General features: G+C 45.7%; 1 pseudogene; it reads right to left on the reverse strand.

The window, feature by feature from the left end:
* Positions 1-3537: 3537 nt before the first annotated feature.
* On the reverse strand, positions 3538-5054 carry LOC104856348 (annotated as a pseudogene).
* Positions 5055-10964: the final 5910 nt, after the last annotated feature.

Raw genomic sequence — 10964 nt, forward strand, 5'->3', positions numbered from 1 at the left:
ACCATAGAAACCAGTCCGAACAGAGAGTCATGGGCCCTGTGGCCCCTCCTGAAAATATAAAATTTCCAGCGATGACCAGTCTCTGTTACATTAAGTTCCAGTTTTCCCTCAAAGATTTTATGGAAGTGGGACCTTTCCTTCTCTCTCTGTTTCTTCTTGGTGAAAATGCCCCAAACCACACTTAGCCTTCGCGTGGGCTTGAGTTCCCCGTCACCTGCCAACTTGGCTTCTGAATGGCTTAGAGGAATTTCAAGAAAGGAACTCATTGGTGCAATCCTCTCCCTATGGAGGGAGGTTTGACCAGCATTTCTCTGGGCCCAGGAAGTCAACTGGGGACTGACGTTCTGAGCCTTTTCTGGAAAAACCCCCCACTGTCTGCCAGCAAAGCTCATGACTGGGAAGGACTTTCACTGTCACTTGCTCATTGGGAAGGTTTTCAAGACCTGACTCTAGCCTTTCCAGTCTGCGCACTGTCTCAGCCATCTTCTTTCCCTGAATATTTGCTTTTGAACTTCCTAGCCTTTCACCCATGAGACCTGGTGAAGATAGAAACTGCTGTGCATCTGCATTCATCTTCAGCCCTGGGCCATCTCAGTTTTCCTCCCTGCTATCCTCACCCCGCCAAAAGTGTGGTCCCCGGGGCAACAAACAATGGCCAGATAGCCTCATTTAGGCCTGGACATTGGCTCTTATGAGCCGCATCGTGGATTCAGTTTCAGTTCGAGATGCAGAGCCTCGTGCAAAAGCGGTCCATGAGCCAGATGGTCACCTCGGTCAGAAGAAAAGTTCCTTCCCACAGTTGCCTTTACAGTGGGGTTATTGGTTTTTCACAACGTGTACCCCACCCACGCAGATGTAATATTCTTGCTTCCAAGCCCAGTGGACTCCAGTGGTTGGCTTTCTTCCTCAGTTTCTCCCAAATTCTCCAGGCCCAGGCCAAGGAAAGCCCTTCAGGGCCTGAACACTGCCTGCAATTTGCCTCAGAACACCACATGCAAGACTTACCTTTCCAAAACAGAAGCACCTCCCTAATATTCTTCCAAGATATAGGACCTTTGAGTTAGATCTTGAAGAAGAAAGATGTATTGGGGGAGAGAAAAACTGCAGTCAGGAACTGGTTGGAACTTTTCGTAATGGAATATTCTAACCCAGGTACCATGTTCAAGTGCTTAACTCATCAAGTGGCATTTGGATGAACTAGTCATCATTTTAAAACATTTTCTCAACAGCAGGCTCCTAATCCTGAGTATTCCTGAATTACTAGTCTTCTGACAAACCAGTGGCTTATATCTGCAGCAGACAGGCTCTGAGATTGTCAGATTGTCAAAACAGAAAGTAGGACCTCATGAGGTGTTCAACACGGGCAGTGAAGAACAAAGTACATCTGTACAAAGTGAAGACATATTTTGAAACTATAACGTGGAATGTGAAAAGGCACATTAAAATACACCAATTGAAACATATTACGTCACAGGGATATTCGTGTATTGCTCATTTATTTAAAAGAACATCTAACTCACCAATATGTCCACAAGCCTTAAAGTATCATTTTGAAGGTTCTTTGGCTCAGGATATGTGTTGCCATTCCATGAATTAATATAGGCTCATACCACAATCAAAATGACAACCATTTGCCTCAGCTCCAGAAGTTTTTTTTTTTTTTCATTGTCCTTTGTGTTGATTCCCGCTTTATCCATTCCAATCTCTATTCCTAGGCAAGTACTGATCCATTTTCTCTAATCATAGTGGTTTCTAGCATTTTATATAAATGGAACTGTGCTACAGCGTGTGCTAAATTTTTCTTTTTGTCTCTTTAAACTCAACATAACTATCCATGCTCTTATTTCGACCAATAGGTCATTATTATTTGCTGTTGTATTCTACTGTATTGCGTGGTTATTTGGGTGGATTCCAATTTTTTTTTTATGGGCATGAGTTATCATTTCATTGCTTTCTTGTTTCTCAATGCACAATGTTTTTGAAGAATAGCAGTAAGATGTCCAAAATTCAACATTCAAGTAGTAAAACACAATGTGGAAAAAAGCCTCAAATGTTAAGTAACCCAAGCTCTATGTGTCAGAACCAATTGGGATAGCAGCTACTGGATTTATCATCATGGTTCAAGATGAGAATTGCTATCCTCTGACCCAGGGAACAGAAAGGAGTCTCAAATGCCAAGCAACCCTGCAGGCACTGGGGGAGCACTTTGGTCTCCCTTTGCAATGGCTGGGACATTTTTGTAATGACTCTGAGTATGGCAATCTGCCCTCTCACCCCAGGTATAAAGAAGGTCCTGCTGCCAAGATAATCAAAAGAAACTCCCGTGGTTACCACAAGAACATGAAGACCAGAAACAATCCTGCTGTCCAGGAGGCGGCCCGTGCCTGCAGAGTTCTCTGGTCCTTTGCAAAGAAATAACCCATTCTGAGAGCACAGGGAGAGGCCTTGTGTGGTGACCAGCTGAAGTCAGGGCAACTGTGGGCAGCATTTCGCTCGAAGGCACAGGGTTCTCACCGTCCGGAGCATGGGGAGTCACTGTTGTGAGCTACGTTCAAAATACACACCCTACCTCTGAAAAATTGTTAGCTGCCATATATCTGATTGCAATTTCAGCCTGGACTCTTTTGCAAGGCCCAGAATCTTGGGCACCCCTGAAAATCTTGCTGTGCCTTGCTCCTTCTATATGGAATCAGATTTCCAAGAGGCTGAGCCTCAAGGGAACACAGCTGTAATCATACAACAGGCAAAATAAATACGTGACTATAGTACGGGTATGAAACTATCACAAAAAAGTAAATATCTCAGACCACGAAACTGTAGACCACATGCTAACAATACCTGGTAGAGTCTGAAACTGGTGATTTCTGCCCTAAAATATTTATTTACCATGACTTTGATCAACTACATTTAACCTGACAAGCAAAAATTAATGAAAAACACTCTAATTGTTTTTAAAAGCAGATTTCGTGAAGTACCAAGAATACACATCAGAGGTACTGACAGTCATCAAGTTATTCAATTGAAATAAATCCCTTTCCGTCCTTCCCCACACTCGTCTTAGGTCTCCATGACAAGAATGGACAAGCGCCAATCGCACCTCCTCAGTGACACTGAGGGTGTGCTCACATGGACTTTGTCTTAAAGAACAACAGACCCGCACTTTTGCTTGCGGGATCATCTTGAGCCCTTCCTGCTTTGGAAACTCAGCATTACGCATGCTGTTTACATACATGGGACTGCTCAAACAGGGAACAACAAGAAAACATAAAGGTGCATTTATTTATGTCCATGCCATCTAAAGCTACTGAGAACAGGAATTGGGACTGGAGAAGGGATGAAGTAGAACCTAAAACAAACATAACAAAAACACCGGGACATCTGTCCTCTAACTAAAAGTCTGAGCTCAAAGAAAATTTGTTGACAAGCCGGTTTCCTCCCTGAGAAGTTCGCTTCACACTCCACTCTTACTCCAGCATCCTCTGTCCCGATTAAGGCCTGGACAGTGTTAGGAAGGTGTGCAATGTCTCCGTAGAGCTGTCAGTCACCTGTGGGCTCAGGCTGCCCAGCTCTCGGCTCCACAGGCTGCCTTCGCAGCTCCTCCACCACGTGCAGCAGGGCGGCCTGCTCGAGCTCCAAGGCCAATGTGGTCTGCTTCAGCTTGCTCTCGCCAGTCAGGAGCTTCTCTACTGTAGCTTCAAGGCTCTGGATCTTACCATGTGTCACCTGCAATTGTTCAAGGAGGTCAAGGTTCTGTTTGCATCAGCTGCTGTTGGTTTTCTCTAATTTATCCATTCTTTGGTTGTCACCGAGGGGAGAGGAATCAATAAGTTCTTCCTGAAGCTCGTGGCACTCAACTTCATAAGCTTGTAACTGTTTAGCAATGTCCATCTCAACCACCTGATTGATGGTCTTCTCCGTCTGCACCAGACCCAGGTTGGGTAGTGAGTTTTTTATGAAGTCCACTATGGTTTCTAGGTTTTCATGCTGCAGAAACAAAGGCTCATGGCTTCCCGGCAGACTTAAAGCCACTTTAAATAGGACCTCTGATCCCTGAAGAAGGATCATATCAAAGACTCTGGCTACACATCCCAGCAGGTACTGTGAAGCAAAGACGGTGAGAAACCATGGGGCAGCGTAGAGGCTGGGCTGGATCTCGTGCTCCTCCAGGTGGTCGCACAGATCTCGGTGGTAGTCGTGAAGGAGCCGTGAGAGCTGGTACATCTGGATCTGTAAAATAATCATGTCTGGCCGATACTGTTTCCGCAGTCCCTTGTCGAACATCAGCAACTTGAGCATTCTTTCTCACTCATATGCAGCAGCAGGATGCCCGCCACAAAGCTGAGACCTTGGCACTATCCTACTTCCTGGTCGAGGAGTGAGTAGGCCTTCAGAATGTTGTAAAGAGACAGCTGCCCTGCTCCAAGCTGGGCAGAGAAGCATGGATGCCTAGGAAAGGTTCGCCCCAGGTCATTGAGAATTACCTGCTGCTGGGAGGTGAGCTGTTTTAAGAGTTCTTTGTAGGGCACATCCTTCGGCTGCTGCTTACTGGGAGACGGATGCCTCAGGTGGAACTACTCAGCCAGAAATTTCCAGATTGCACCCCGGTGATGACGTGGCACACCTTGCCCAACAGCTGAGTGCATTTTTTTCCACATCCAACTTAATTTTTGATCTTCCTGGAGTGCTAAGCATCTTTTCCCAAACCGTACTTCCTTCTTTAAGACAAGGAGTGATTTCTTCGGAGTCAAGTTTCAGGCGCTTGTTCAGCAAATCGTTCTCAGAGGCTTGTAGCTTCTGATTTTCCTTCTCCATCCTCAGCAGCAGTATCTGCTGTAGAATGGCCTTTCTCCACAGCTCCCGCAACTCCCGAGATGTCCTTTTCTTCTCCTCCGGTACAGGGCCGAAGGGCCCATCTTCACACACCGGCTCCAAAGGAGACCGCGGGGAAGCTCTCTTATCTCTGAATAATCAGCATGTTGGTGCTCCTGGTTCCCCCCCTCTGATTCCAGTTTTTGATGACTACAGATAAAGCTGCTGTGAATACTCATGTCCATGGCTTTGTGGGCCTATTTTCATTCCTCTTTAATTAAAAGCTCAATAGCAGCAGTATGGTTGCATAGTATGCTTGACATTTTAAGTTCAGGTTAACACTGCAGATTGAGTTCACCTTGCTGCCTAGAGCCCTGTTGATAGTTCAAACTGAATAGATTTGATCTCAGACCCTGTCAGATTTAGAGTGGCCAAGTAACACATCCTGGTACCAGTGGGTCAAAGAGGGCCTCTGTGTATTGGCCCCTATGTCGTTTACTTCCTCACAGCAGGCCAGGCCCATTAGCACAAAGCCCACCTGGCACCAGATTTGACCTTTTACTCTTGCAACTGCTTTGCGTGTAGTTCAAATGTCATTTAGAACTCGTCTTCTTCGCATGCCCCGCAAAACTGTAACTAACACCTGCTCGGCAGAGTTAAGGCAAACCTGGAGAATGACAGAAGAACCGATGCCCCTTTACCCTGACCCAAAGACGTCCACCCAGACCGACAAGGCCAACTGCTCGGTGGAACTGAGATTCTTATCACGCCGTGGGTTATGGAGAAAGTGACCTCTAAAATTGGATTTACAGTAGAGACCTGTTTATTAAAATGAAAATGATGTCGGCAGAATTGAGCTAAGCCTGGCCCTCCTGGATTGTCACTACTTTATGAGGAAACAGCCACATTCCGTGTCAGTGAGATTAACTTGTCAAGCCACCCCTTATATCTCCTTCAACAAATGCCGCTGACTCTTACCAGTGTCTGGATGGAGGATGGTCAGCATTCTCAAAACAAGAAAATTAATAGTATTCTTTACTGGTGGAATGGTACTTTTTTCTTTCCCAGGAGTTGCCCTGCCCTTCTCCTCTTCTGGGTAGTGGCCACCTGCTGCTGCCTCTGGAGGGTCTCCTGTTGTGAGAGACTTTCCCTTTTTTAGCCATCAAGCATCATCCACATGAAGTTTGTGGTGCGCTCCTGCCATCTAGTGGGAAGTCAGAGAAACCACCCGCAGAGTGGGCATGTATTTTGATCTGACCAGCCGCCAAATCTCAGAGCTCACAAGTGCTGCAGGAAGATGGGATTCTGGTGACGAATGAGAAACTAACATACATTCTATCCATGCAAGCAAGCAAACCATGAGACCTGTGCTAACCTTGCTGGAAGCAACTCATTGCCAGGATGCCACCTGGAGAGGAAGCAGGAGCTCAAACTCCTGGGAGAATCAACAGTATGAGAGAGAACACTCAGGAGATTGCCCTTCCCCGAAAGAGAAGGCAGCACAGAGTCCCCATTATGAGGAACGGGATAATTTACACTCGACTTTGCCAATAACCACCCAGATCATAATAAAGACAGAAAAGACAGAAAGGAGCTTTGCTTCCTATTTCACGTTATCTGTTATGCAGTTTGGTCCTTATTTACACTTTCAGATTCTCACACCACAGTAAATGTTCAGTATTTGCACGTCTGTCCCATTTGTTTCTCTTAAGAGTATAGCCACAATGTACATCTATTTAGCCATAAATGTCTCTAGTTTCTCGTTCTTTATGGCTGAGTAGTACTCCAATGTATTAAACACACACACACACACACACACACACACACACACACACACACAGTCTTTGTCCAGTCTCCAGTTGGCTATTCCCAAGTTCTAGCTATTACAAACTGTGGCACTATGATCGTGAGTGCACATATATCGCTGTGGTTTCATTATTTTAATTCTTTGGAGAAGATACCCAGCAGGGGAATAGCTGGGCCAAATGGGACCTCTATGCCTACCTTTTTGAGCTATTTACATACTGGTTTCCATAGGGGCTGCAGCAGACTACACTCCCAGAAGCAGTAGAGAATGGTTCCAGCATTTGTTATTGATTGATTTCTTCATAGCAGCCATTCTTTCTGCAGTGAGGAGGAATCTCAGCATTGTTTAGTGGGAGGGGTAGGGAAAAGGAAAGAACGGAAAGAAAAAAAGATGAGAAAGGAAGGGAAAATGGAAACAAAGTTTTTGTTAATAGGGAGGGATGCAGGGGTGGGGAATGGGAAAAAGCAAGAAGCAAGGTATATCATGTATAGGTGCAAATCCCCAGTGATGAATGTCATCAGAGTGTGTAACTAAAATGTACCAAGAAACTTAACAACAACTACTACAAAAAGACGAAAAGGGAGCACCAAGAAGGACGCCTCCATTTCAGACTGGGGGAGGAGACTCATCTTGCCTCTTGCTCCAGTACCAGTCTCTCATTAAGTACCCAGGCGAGGAAACAAATAATCAAGGGACTGCCTGGTTATATAGAATGTATCTGGCAGGGGGTGAGTTCTACTCAACGGGATGAAATCAAGCAGTTGGCTGCCATGCTACAGCATGGAAACCCTTTTCCTATAAAAAGACCTTACACAGTTAGAGCAGAATCCAGGAATGACCGACAGAAACACTTTGGACTCCAGTTCCTATACATAGGCTCGATGGATATTTTTATGGCATAGAAGGTTGGTCCCTCGACATTAAGTCTCACAACGCCCCGGGAAGACTCTGAATGGTAAAGGCCCAAGATCTTCTCCACTACTTGGCGATGTAGGAGTGGGCTTATCGGGTCAAAAAAGAGGTGTGGCATGATGACCTGACAAGTCTGAAGGAGGCTGAATTGAGTCCTGGGTCCACCCAAATTTTTCTCGAGGCACGGCATGTATGGGAGGTGGGAGTAGAGGGTGTTCCTGACAAAGTTCAGTCCTTTCTTACCAGTCGTGGTGGCTGGTACAGAAATAAGTCCAGAGCCCATAGTTATGCTGGATTTAATAAAACTCCTGAAAGCTCAGATCAGGTGTTGGCCTGTAAACATGGTAAACAATAACCTACTTGCTCCCAGATAAAAATTGTGAGCAACAATGAGCCTTCCCCTTTTGAGTCCAAAGAAGCCACCCACAGACAGGACCCTGTATAAGCATCAACCCTGAGATGAACAGGAGAGGAGAAATCCAAGTCGGATGACCTCTGGTGAGGACTCATTACAGCACTAACTAGAGTCAGATTACTACCCCCGGTGGGCTTTCCCATGAGAGATATTTTCTATGATAGAGGTAGAGAGACCCTCCCTATCTGTCTCTGATCATTGCCAGTGGCTGGAGAGCCCCTCCACCCAGGGGTCTTCAGTCCAAGACGGCTCCTTCTAGCAGATAATCACCCATTCACCACACTAGCTGTGGTTTAGGTTCCCCCCAAATGAACAACACTGGCAGGCTCCGTCATCTGGACTACCCGAATCTCACAGCCTCTTCATCCCAGGAAGCACTCATGCTTTAAAAGGACATATCTCAACCAAGGAGATTACCAGTTTGGGAGAAGACTAATTAATTAAAGGGCTAACTCTTCAGACAACTACAGTTGTCCCACTCTGCCCTGAAGACTATCGGTTTTTCCATTACTGGAATGGGCCTCTTCAGGCAGCAGGCAAAGTCATCATACAAGATCAAGACTCCTTATGCTACTGGTGGGCACTTCTGGTGAGATCCAGTTAGCTTTTCTCCACCTGGCTTGGGCGGGAAAACTGCCATTGTAGCGGCCAAGGTGAGGCACTCACTGAAAGACTAAAGTCTGTCACAAAAGTCTCAGATAAATTGGGAATAGTGATTCTTCCCATGCACTTTTCATTTTTCCTGTATGGTCTGTGATAAAAGACACAGCCAATGAGGGGAAGCAAACTACAGACCACAGAGCATTTAACAAAGAGAAAGCAAGTCTATCAGGCATTGTCTTAATTACTTTCTCATTGCTGGTCCAAACAGCTAACTGACACTCCTAAGTCAAAGGAGGAAAGGTTTATTCCACCTCACTTTGTAGAGGCTTTGGTCCATGACTGACTGGCTCCACAGCAGGGATGCATGACAGGGGGCCATGGCAGAGGAGAAACAGTTCATGGGATGGCAGGCAGGAAGCAGCAAGACTTCTCTCTTCTTTCTCTTTTAAATCCATCCATGCTACAAGCCTATTGGTTGGTGCCTCCCATACCTCTTGGTTGGTGTCACCCATACCCAGTCACTTCCCGCTTCAGTAAGTCTATCCTCCACACCCAGAACTCTGCCAAACCAACCAGTAGACTAATCCAGTGGCACACACCAGGGATCCAGTCACCTCCCAAAAGCCCCACATGAGGCTTTGTGGAGGCATCTAAATACAAGCCATAACAGACATTGTGGTCTTAAGGGATGGCATTCAAAACAGGAAGTTTCTATTAAAGCCAGGACACCTATTGTCCCCTTGGGTGTGAATCTGGGGTGATAGACTTGGCTAACAAGTCCTATTCAGTACAATTTTCGCAGGCAAGTTGACAACATTTTACCTTCATCTTTGAGAGTCAATGCTATACTTTAGCCAGTTGCTCACTGGGTACTTCAGCCTCCAATAGAGTAGATTTTTGCCAACAGGACACAGATACCGGTTCTGCAATTTCATCAGAAACTGAGATTTGTCACTAAGCTTAGGGACATCTCTCTCACTGGGCATATAACCGTGACAGTGTCTCTAGACCACGGCAATCCTGAGGAAACCTCTCACTGAGAAAGGATGGATAATTAGCCCACAAAAAGTATAAGTCTTTTAAGACGGCAGGGTACATTCAGAATTCAAAAATGTGAACCGTTCCCATGCAATAAAAGACAAGTTCCTAGTGGGTAAACCTCCCACATTGGTAAGGGAACCACAACGTTGGTTAGGAATGATTGGATTCTAGCACAATACATTTCTCACCTGCAATAACTGCGGGCATCTGCATAAAGACATCCATTGAGACAACTGTCATTCTTTCATGTTTGACTAGGGACCTGAACAACAATAGGTATTACAATGAGCCGAAGGACCCTGTGTTAGGCACTTTTCCATTGCTGGAACAAAATACTTGACAACTGCAACTTAAAGAGGGAGAGGTTTATTTTAGTTCATGGTCTGCCAGCTCCAAGGAGGAAACCACGTTGCAGAATGCCATGATAGATGAAAACCGCTCGCCGCATGACATGGTTGCCAGGAAGCAGAGAGAAAAGGGAGGAGCCAGGAATGAGAGTACACCTCCCAAGTCATGCCTTCAGTGACCCTCCCTTTCCAACCTGGTACCACATCCAAATGAGAGGCTGGGTGAAGGGGGTGCTGTTTCATATCTAAACCATAAGAGACACTATTACTTTGGCTTGCCCTCTAGTGCCCCCATTGACACGACTTACATTCAGAAGATTCTGTCACCCCTAAATATGCTTCCCAGAGCCGTGAGACCAAATCAATGGACAGGCAAGGGCCCGCCCATGTGCTCTTGGTCTAAATAGGTCCTAGACTCAGCTGAAAGTACTCACCACAGGAGAGCCTCACCTGGTGACCAATGGGGCACTCATTGAAGGTGAAGCCCTTCCTGAGGCAGTCCATCACACTGTGACTGGGGATTTTCTGTTATGCCCCGGGTAATGGAAAAAGATGCCTATAAAACTGATTTGGCCATTTTTGAATCAGGTCGTTATACTTGTGGGGCCTGATTGTTTGAGTTCTTTATAGATTCTAGATAATAGTCCTTTGAGGAGCAGCGGGTAAAAAATTATTTCCCACATTGTAGGTCGTCTCTTAGCTCTGTTGGTGGTTTCTTCTGCAGTACAGAAGTTTTTAATAAGATGACATCACATTTCTCAGACCACAAAGTAAAAGCAGAAAATAAACATGTGAAAAAACTGTTCCATATCACTGGTCATTCGAGAGATGCAGATTGAAGAGAACTCCGACATTTCACCTCGCCCCAGAAAGAATGGCTGCTAATCAAGAAATCAACCAATAACAAATGTTGGAGGGGCTGTGGGGAGAAAGGGACCCTGCTCCATGGTGGGTGCGAGTGCAGACTGGTGCAACCACTGTGGAAATCAATATGGAGATACCTCAAAGAACTACGACTTGAGGTTCCACT

Source organism: Fukomys damarensis, unplaced genomic scaffold (genome assembly GCF_012274545.1).
Source record: "Fukomys damarensis isolate Sample0158 unplaced genomic scaffold, DMR_v1.0_HiC HiC_scaffold_73820, whole genome shotgun sequence".
In the NCBI taxonomy this organism is placed as follows: Eukaryota; Metazoa; Chordata; class Mammalia; order Rodentia; family Bathyergidae; genus Fukomys; species Fukomys damarensis.